The following is a 9,251-nucleotide window of genomic DNA, read 5'->3' on the forward strand; positions in this document are numbered from 1 at the left end:
TGCGATGTTTGATCATATCAACATTGGAAACACTTCCAACACTTATCGTCAGCTCACCTTTAGCTAGTCTCCGTTTATTCCGTAGCCTTTTGTTTCGAGTTACTAACACTTAGCAACCGAACCGGTATCTAATACCCTGGTGCTACTAGGAGTACTAGTAAAGTACACATCAACACAATGTATATCCAATATACTTCTATCGACCTTGCCAGCCTTCTCATCTACCAAGTATCTAGGGTAATTCTGCTCCAGTGGCTGTTCCCCTTATTACAGAAGCACTCAGTCTCGGGTTTGGGTTCAACCTTGGGTTTCTTCACTAGAGCAGCAGCTGAATTGCCGTTTCATGAAGTATCCCTTTGTTCCCTTGCCCTTCTTGAAACTAGTGGTTTCACCAACCATCAACGATTGATGCTCCTTCTTGATTTCTACTTTTGTGGTGTCAAACATCGCGAATATCTCAAGGATCATCATATATGTCCCTGATATATTATAGTTCATCACGAAGCTCTAGCAGCTTGGTGGTAATGACTTCGGAGAAACATCACTATCTTATCTGGGAGATCAACTCCCACTCAATTCAAATGATTGTTGTACTCAGACAATCTGAGCACAAGCTCAACAATTGAGCTTTTCTCCCTTAGTTTGCAGGCTAAGAAAATCGTTGGAGGTCTTATACCTCTTGACGTGGGCACGAGCCTGAAATCCCAATTTCAACCCTCGAAACATCTCATATGTTTCGCGACGTTTCAAAAACGTCTTCGGTGCCTCAACTCTAAACCGTTTAACCGAACTATCACGTAGTTATCAAAACGTGTATGTGAGATGTTCGCAACATCCACAGACGACGTTCGAGGTTCAGCAAACTGAGCGGCGCATTAAGGACATAAGCCTTCTAAGAAGCAATGAGGACAATCCTCAGTTTACGGACCTAGTCCGCATAATTGCTACTATCAACTTTCAACTAATTTTTCTCTAGGAACATAACTAAACAGTAGAACTAAATCGCGAGCTACGACATAATTTGCAAAATCCTTTTGACTATGTTCAGGATAATTAAGTTCATCTTATGAACTCCCACTCAGATCGACATCCCTCTAGTCATCTAAGTGATTACATGATCCGAGTCAACTAGGCCGTGTCCGATCATCACGTGAGACGGACTAGTCAATGTCGGTGAACATCTTTATGTTGATCGTATCTTCTATACGACTCATGCTCGACCTTTCGGTCTTCTGTGTTCCGAGGCCATGTCTGTACATGCTAGGCTCGTCAAGTTAACCCTAAGTGTTTTGCATGTGTAAAACTGTCTTACACCCGTTGTATGTGAACATAAGGATCTATCACACCCGATCATCACGGCGTGCTTCGAAACGACGAACTGTAGCAACGGTGCACAGTTAGGGGAGAACACTTCTTGAAATTTTAATGAGGGATCATCTTATTTACTACCGTCGTTCTAAGCAAATAAGATGTATAAACATGATAAACATCACATGCAATCAAATAGTGACATGATATGGCCATCATCACTTTGCTCCTTTTAATCTCCATCTTCGGGGCTCCATGATCATCATCGTCACCGGCATGACACCATGATCTCCATCATCATGATCTCCATCATCGTGTCTTCTTGAAGTTGCCACATCATCTATTACTTCTACTACTACAGCTAACGGTTAGCAATAAAGTAAAGTAATTACATGACGTTTATGTTGACACGCAGGTCATAAATAAATTAAGACAACTCCTATGGCTCCTGCCGGTTGTCATATTCATCGACATGCAAGTCGTGATTCCTATTACAAGAACATGATCATCTCATACACCACATATATCATTCATCACATCCTTTGGCCATATCACATCACATAGCATACCCTGCAAAAACAAGTTAGACGTCCTCTAATTGTTGTTTGCATGTTTTACGTGGCTGCTATGGGTTTCTAGCAAGAACGTTCTTACCTACGCAAAGCCACAACGTGATATGCCAATTGCTATTTACCCTTCATAAGGACCCTGTTCATCGAATCTGATCCGACTAAAGTGGGAGAGACAGACACCCGCCAGCCACCTTATGCAACTAGTGCATGTTTGTCGGTGGAACCGGTCTCACGTAAGAGTACGTGTAAGGTTGGTCCGGGCCGCTTCATCCCACGATGCCGCCGAATCAAGATAAGACTAGTAACGGCAAGCATATTGAACAAAATCAACGCCCACAACTACTTTGTGTTCTACTCGTGCATAGAATCTACGCAATAGACCTAGCTCATGATGCCACTGTTGGGGAACGTAGCAGAAATTCAAAATTTTCCTACGTGTCACCAAGATCTATCTATGGAGAGACCAGCAACGAGGGGAAGGAGAGTGCATCTACATACCCTTGTAGATCGCTAAGCGGAAGCGTTCAAGTGAACGGGGTTTATGGAGTCGTACTCGTCGTGATTCAGACCACCGATGATCCTAGTGCCGAACGGACGGCACCTCCGCGTTCAACACACGTACAGCCCGGTGACGTCTCCCACGCCTTGATCCAGTAAGGAGAGAGGGATAGGTTGAGGAAGACTCCATCCAGCAGCAGCTCAATGGCGTGGTGGTGATGGAGGAGCGTGGCAATCCTGCAGGGCTTCGCCAAGCACCACGGGAGAGGAGAAGAACTTGGGAGAGAGGGAGGGCTGCACCAAAGGCATAAGGGGTGTTTCAAGAGGCCCTCCTACCCTCACAATATATAGGGAGCCCAAGGGGGGGTGCGCCAGCCCTAGGAGATCCAATCTCCTAGGGGGCGGCGGCCAGGGGAGGTTTCCCTCCCCCCCCCCAAGGCACCTAGGAGGTGCCTTCCCTCCTTGGGACTCTTCCTTAGGGTTCCCCTTTCACCCTAGGCGCATGGGCCCTAGGGGAAGTGGCGCCCCAGCCCACTTTGGGCTGGATCCCTTCTCACTTCAGCCCATGGGACCCTCCGGGATAGGTGGCCCCACCCGGTGGGCCCCCGGGACCCTTCTGGTGGTCCCGGTACAATACCGATGACCCCGAAACTTGTCCCGATGGCCGAAATAGGACTTCCTATATATAAATCTTTACCTCCGGACCATTCCGGAACTCCTCGTGATGTCCGGGATCTCATCCGGGACTCCGAACAACATTCGGTAACCACATACAAGCTTCCTTTATAACCCTAGCGTCATCGAACCTTAAGTGTGTAGACCCTACGGGTTCGGGAGACATGCAGACATGAGCGAGACGTTCTTCGGTCAATAACCAACAGTGGGATCTGGATACCCATGTTGGCTCCCACATGTTCCACGATGATCTCATCGGATGAACCACGATGTCAAGGACTTAATCAATCCCATATACAATTCCCTTTGTCTAGCGGTATTGTACTTGCCCGAGATTCGATCGTCGGTATCCCTATACCTTGTTCAATCTCGTTACCGGCAAGTCTCTTTACTCGTTCTGTAACACATCATCCCGTGATCAACTCCTTGGTCACATTGCGCATATGATGATGTCCTACCGAGTGGGCCCAGAGATACCTCTCCGTTTACACGGAGTGACAAATCCCAGTCTCGATTCGTGCCAACCCAACAGACACTTTCGGAGATACCTGTAATGTACCTTTATAGCCACCCAGTTACGTTGTGACGTTTGGCACACCCAAAGCACTCCTACGGTATCCGGGAGTTGCACAATCTCATGGTCTAAGGAAATGATACTTGACATTAGAAAAGCTTTAGCATACGAACTACACGATCTTTGTGCTAGGCTTAGGATTGGGTCTTGTCCATCACATCATTCTCCTAATGATGTGATCCCGTTATCAACGACATCCAATGTCCATGGTTAGGAAACCGTAACCATCTATTGATCAACGAACTAGTCAACTAGAGGCTTACTAGGGACATGGTGTTGTCTATGTATCCACACATGTATCTGAGTTTCCTATCAATACAATTATAGCATGGATAATAAACGATTATCATGAACAAGGAAATATAATAATAACCAATTTATTATTGCCTCTAGGGCATATTTCCAACAGTCTCCCACTTGCACTAGAGTCAATAATCTAGTTCACATCGCCATGTGATTAACACTCATAGGTCGCATCGCCATGTGACCAATATCCAAAGAGTTTACTAGAGTCAATAATCTAGTTCACATCACTATGTGATTAACACTCAATGAGTTCTGGGTTTGAGGTAGTAGCTATTACGTGCTTATTATCAAACCTTTGGGAGTTACTTCTATGTTTGCTTATTATGTCATGCTATGCCAGTACACGTGGATTGGGTGAGTGATATCCATGACAGATGTGAGATTGATAATTAAGGGTTTATCTAAGGTGGAAACCTAACACACATCTGGGTGGATTGAGGCACCTGGGGATTCCAGGACTTGCCTGTTTTTATTTTGGACCGCCACCCAGGCTCAAAGGGATCATGAGATTATTCATACTAGAAACTTCCGTGTGCAGCCACAAGCCATTATGGGCTCTAGCATAGTTGACTAAGTTGTGTGAACTCTTACAGGATAGACTAGCAGATGTAGGGAAAAGTAGGTGTACCGGTCTATCCATCGTAAGGTGCTAGCACTTCTGAAAGATTGTGTCTCGGTCATCCGTTTCTCAAACACCATGTAGTGCGAGAAAATCCAACGGAGGCGATCGAGTCTTGTGGGGAAAAGTGCGCAAACCTCTGCAGAGTGTATAAACTAATCATGGTTAGCCGTGTCCTCGGTTATGGACATCTTGAGTATCTGGTACCTGGATTATCATGTGAATCTCAACATGTTACTCTAAAATTAATATTGTTGGGTTTTAATGATGTTACTTAATTGGGATTGAGAATGCTGTCAACCATTCTCAATGTTTCACAACCACCATGATAGTAATTAAATTTATTCCTTTGAAGTAGGGAAAAATTGGCTTTACGCAAAACTGTAACCATAGAGCTTTCCACCAGTCAAATATGCATATAGTATAGCTGTTGCATTCCATTACTCTCTATGTGTTACCTTGCCAGCATATTCCATGTGCTGACCCGTTTTCGGGCTGCAACGTTAATGTTGCAGACTTTTCAGACGATGATTAAGGAGTTTAGGTCGTGGTTCTATACTCAGTGATGCCGTTGGAGTTGATGGACTCAGTTATCTTCCAAGCCTTCCACTGTTATCGTTATTAGATGGCCTTAAGCCACATTTATTGTAATGAGTTCTCTTTTGAGGCACTCGATGTAATAAGTGTGTGATTGCTACTCTGCTATAAATCCTCCGAGTACTGTGTGGTGTCAGCATTACTGATCCAGGGATGACACCGGAGCACAGAGATCAGACTGTTTGAGGTCTGGTCGCTACAGAGATGGTATCAGAGCACACGCTGACTGTAGGACACGACCACTAAGCTAAAGACCTAGATCACTACTCACTCTCTTCTCTTCTGACTTCTCATCTTTTCTACTCTTTAGGATGGCGGATGCAAGGAACAAGTTCACACAACCAGATGAAGATACACCCTTTGGACGCCACTTGAAGGAAGTCACTAGATGCCTGAACATAGGAGTACCAAGCTTCACGGGAACCTACAACGCAACTTTACCTGAAGAAGGGCACTGGATGATCCAAGTTCAAGTTCCAGGAAGGACGTTCATGCCAGTCACTGAGCCCATAGAGTTTTCTTTTGATGCACCAACTTGGAGTCTAGGAAAGAGCATGGCAGCTCACATCGCCATGGGACGCATTGGAGAAGTATACCGCAAGGATCTTAAGGATACTATCTACCAGATTTGTGGGCGCCGAGACGAACACTGGGAGATGATCAGCACTAGGAAAGATAGATCAATTGCAGCTTTTATTCAGGAGTTAAACGAGCACATTCGACGACAGGAGAATCAGTTGTGCGCCGACATGATAGATCTGAAGAAGGCTAAGACTAGAATCAAGGGACTGGAGGAAGAACTCAAGGCTACACGCGAAGATTATGAAGAAGAAATCGAAGTATTGGTGGAGAAGAATGACGATCTGATTAAGAAGATTGGAATATTTACGGGAGGCCCGACCCCAGTAGATGAAGACGAAGAACCCAAGGAGATTAGCCCGGAAGACTACATCATCATTGACGGCACCGACTCGGAACAAGATAGTAGCGATGATGACTATGTTGATGAAGCAGGAGCAGATATCATGGAGTCTACAACCGTAGAATATTTCTAGTAGACCACCTCATCAGTAGTAGTAGTCCACCATGTAAATATAGTAGTCCGAGCACTTTTGCGATAGCTAGATCGATTGTATGCCTTTGTTTGATTGAATGAAGTGAATTGTTTGTTTTTGCCTCATGTGCATATGGGTAGTGTTTTTGTAACGCCCCGAGACCGACGCTCCAGAAGACTTCCAGCTATTCCGAGTTTCGCAGTGTGTTTTATTTGCTTGTTGCATTGCATCATGTCATCTCTTGCATTGCATCATGTCATCATGCCATCATATCATTAATTTTTAAAACCTCAACTAAATAAATTGTATGGATTTTTCGATCCATTTAAATCGAGGGACTCACATGGTGACTTCTCTTTATAACATATCCTCCAATATTAGGGAGCTATAATAAAATATTCCACTATTTTGGAATCACCAAAAACACACTTACAAAATAATTTCGTTCCTTTTCTGCTTCAAGTTTGGTCTCCAACCTTGCCAATATTTATTTCATCATTTTCCGGAGCTCCACCAAAAATCCAAACATTTTTGGACCTTCCCAAACCTCACTTCCTATTCAAATCATTTGAATTTAAATCAAATGAGTTTGAATTTAATCTTTCCATCATGGCCTTTCTATTTTTCTCGGAACAAACTCATTTTTGCGAGTCCGAAAAAAATATCCCCTTGCGCTTTTTCTTCCCCTAACCTCTCTTTCCTTCTTTCTTTTCTCTGTTCTGTTTTTTTTATTTTTCATTAGAGTGAGGGAGAGACCCAGCTAGGCCTCTGCCAGCCCGCCAGGCCTCTGGCCATTCTCCTCCCCACCAGGCCGGCCCAGTCTCCCTAGGCCCAAGGCCCAGCCGCGCCCCCCTCTAACCCTAGCCCAACTCCCATCGGTCCCCATCTCTCCCCTCGTTCCTCCTCCAGCGCCGCAGCCTCCTGCGCTCGATCCTCTCGCGGCCGCTCCCCTCGATCCCCTCGCCTCCCTCCTCTCGATCTCTCCCTCTCGCTCGCTCGTGCCCCTTCCACAGAGAAAGGGAGAGGAGCGAGACCCCTCCTCCCGAGCGCGCCTCCCATGTCGCGCCCTGTTCCATCAGCCCCCGCGCCCGGCCTCTGCAACACCACCGGGACGGCCAACTCCGGCGGCCCTCCGTCGCCTGCGGCCGTGCCTCCTCCTCCGCATCAGCCGGTTTCTCCCCTCGTTCCCACGCAGCGCCATGCTCCGTCGCCCTGCCTCGACGCCCGCACCTTCGCCGGCCCCGGCCTCCTACGGCTGCCGCTGCTGGCCCCGCTGCCGAGCTCTCCACCGCGCCCGAACTCTCCCTCCACCCGCAGCGCCCGAACCCATCGCCCCTCTCAGCCTCCTGCGCCCGTGCCCCTCCTCTGCCTCGTCTCTGTTTCCGGCCGTCGACAGCGAGCAGCTCCGTCGGAGCTCGTCCCCGAGCGCGACCATCTCCGGCCATGGCGCCGCCCTGCTGCTCCTCGCGCGCCCTTCCTCCTCTCTCCTCCACTCCTCCAGCGCATCTCGAGCAACCAGGCCGTCCCGCCTCCTCTTCCCCGATGTTGCTGCCTCGCAGGAGCATCCCGAGCCGGAGCTCATCCACGAGCAGATCGAGACGTCTTCTCCCGCTCGTCATCGACCTCGCCCTGCCTCTGTCGTTTCGCCAGATGCCGTCCCTACTGCTGCTAGACCACCTCGGTGCCACCAGGGAGTGCCATGGCCTCCACCGAGACCCTGGGAATCATCGAGAACGCCAAGTACCACTCATGTCAGCAAGACTCGCAAGTCGGACCCTGAACGATCGACGTCTCCTGGACCATGTACAACTACCGTCGCCCCGAAGACGTTGGAGTCATCAAGTACCTCTCCGAACGAACGTGTACCATTACCGTCGCCATGTACAACTACTTCCACTACGCCCGAATACCGTGGATGCGACAAGTTCCTCTCCGGACATGTACGACTACCGTTGCCAAGATCGCGAGTACCTCTACCGTCGCCGTGTACAACGACTTCCACTACGCCGTGTACGACTACCTCCACTACGGCCCGTGAACCACTACTTCCCTCGACGACTCGAACCGCTCCGAAAACGCACGCTTCGAAGGTATAACCCCGAGACGCCGTCCGTGGACCGAATGCATGTGTTGAATGAGATGCTCGAGTTTTGCACCGTGATTGCATCATCCTTGCGATGCCCCTCTTTTGCCGTGCCACCGTCCCGTGGGAACCCGGAAGCCGGGATCACCCCACCATCTTGCATGACACGCTCACGCCTCCTTTTGCACCGGTATCTCTGTGAGCTACCGGAACCGATATGTTGCCGTGGCATCATTTTCGGATATGTTGCCGTGGCACCATTTTTGTTTCGCCGCCGTGGCACCTTTTTCCTTCCGCCATGGCGACAAATGCTTCATAACATGTTCATGTTATCGTTTTCATAAAAATTGCATAAAACTTGTATATGTCATCCGCATCATGATAACAACATTTAAAATGTTTAAAATTGTTGCTTGCTTTAAATTGCTAAATGATATGGGGATTTTCCGGAATTGTTGTTTGTTGCTTCCGGCCTCATTTAACCTTGACTAGATAGGTAGTTTTCATTTGCTTCACCCTCTTGCCATGCTTAACAACATTTAATATTGTTGGGTAGCTTAAACGAGAGATAACTAAATGATTGATGTGGTGTTCCGTCAACATGCACCTCGTTGCATATTGAGCTCCACTTAACTTGTAGTATTGTTTGTTGCACTTTTCCATGCCATGCCTCATTAAACCGGACATGCATCATACTTGTTTGTGCATCATGACTTGTTTATGCTTGTGTGTTTACTATGTTGATTGTTTCTTTCCGGGTTGCTTCTCTCGTTAGCTTCGGTTTCGTTCCGGAGTTGTGAGGATTTGTTCGTCTACGACCGTTTGTCTTCTTCATGGACTCGTTCTTCTTCCTTGCGGGATCTCAGGCAAGATGATCATACCCTCGAAATCACTACTATCTTTGCTATGCTAGTTTGCTCGCTCTTTTGCTATGCCAATGCTACGATGCCTACCATTTGCTTGT

This window comes from Triticum aestivum, chromosome 6A (assembly GCF_018294505.1).
Source record: "Triticum aestivum cultivar Chinese Spring chromosome 6A, IWGSC CS RefSeq v2.1, whole genome shotgun sequence".
In the NCBI taxonomy this organism is placed as follows: Eukaryota; Viridiplantae; Streptophyta; class Magnoliopsida; order Poales; family Poaceae; genus Triticum; species Triticum aestivum.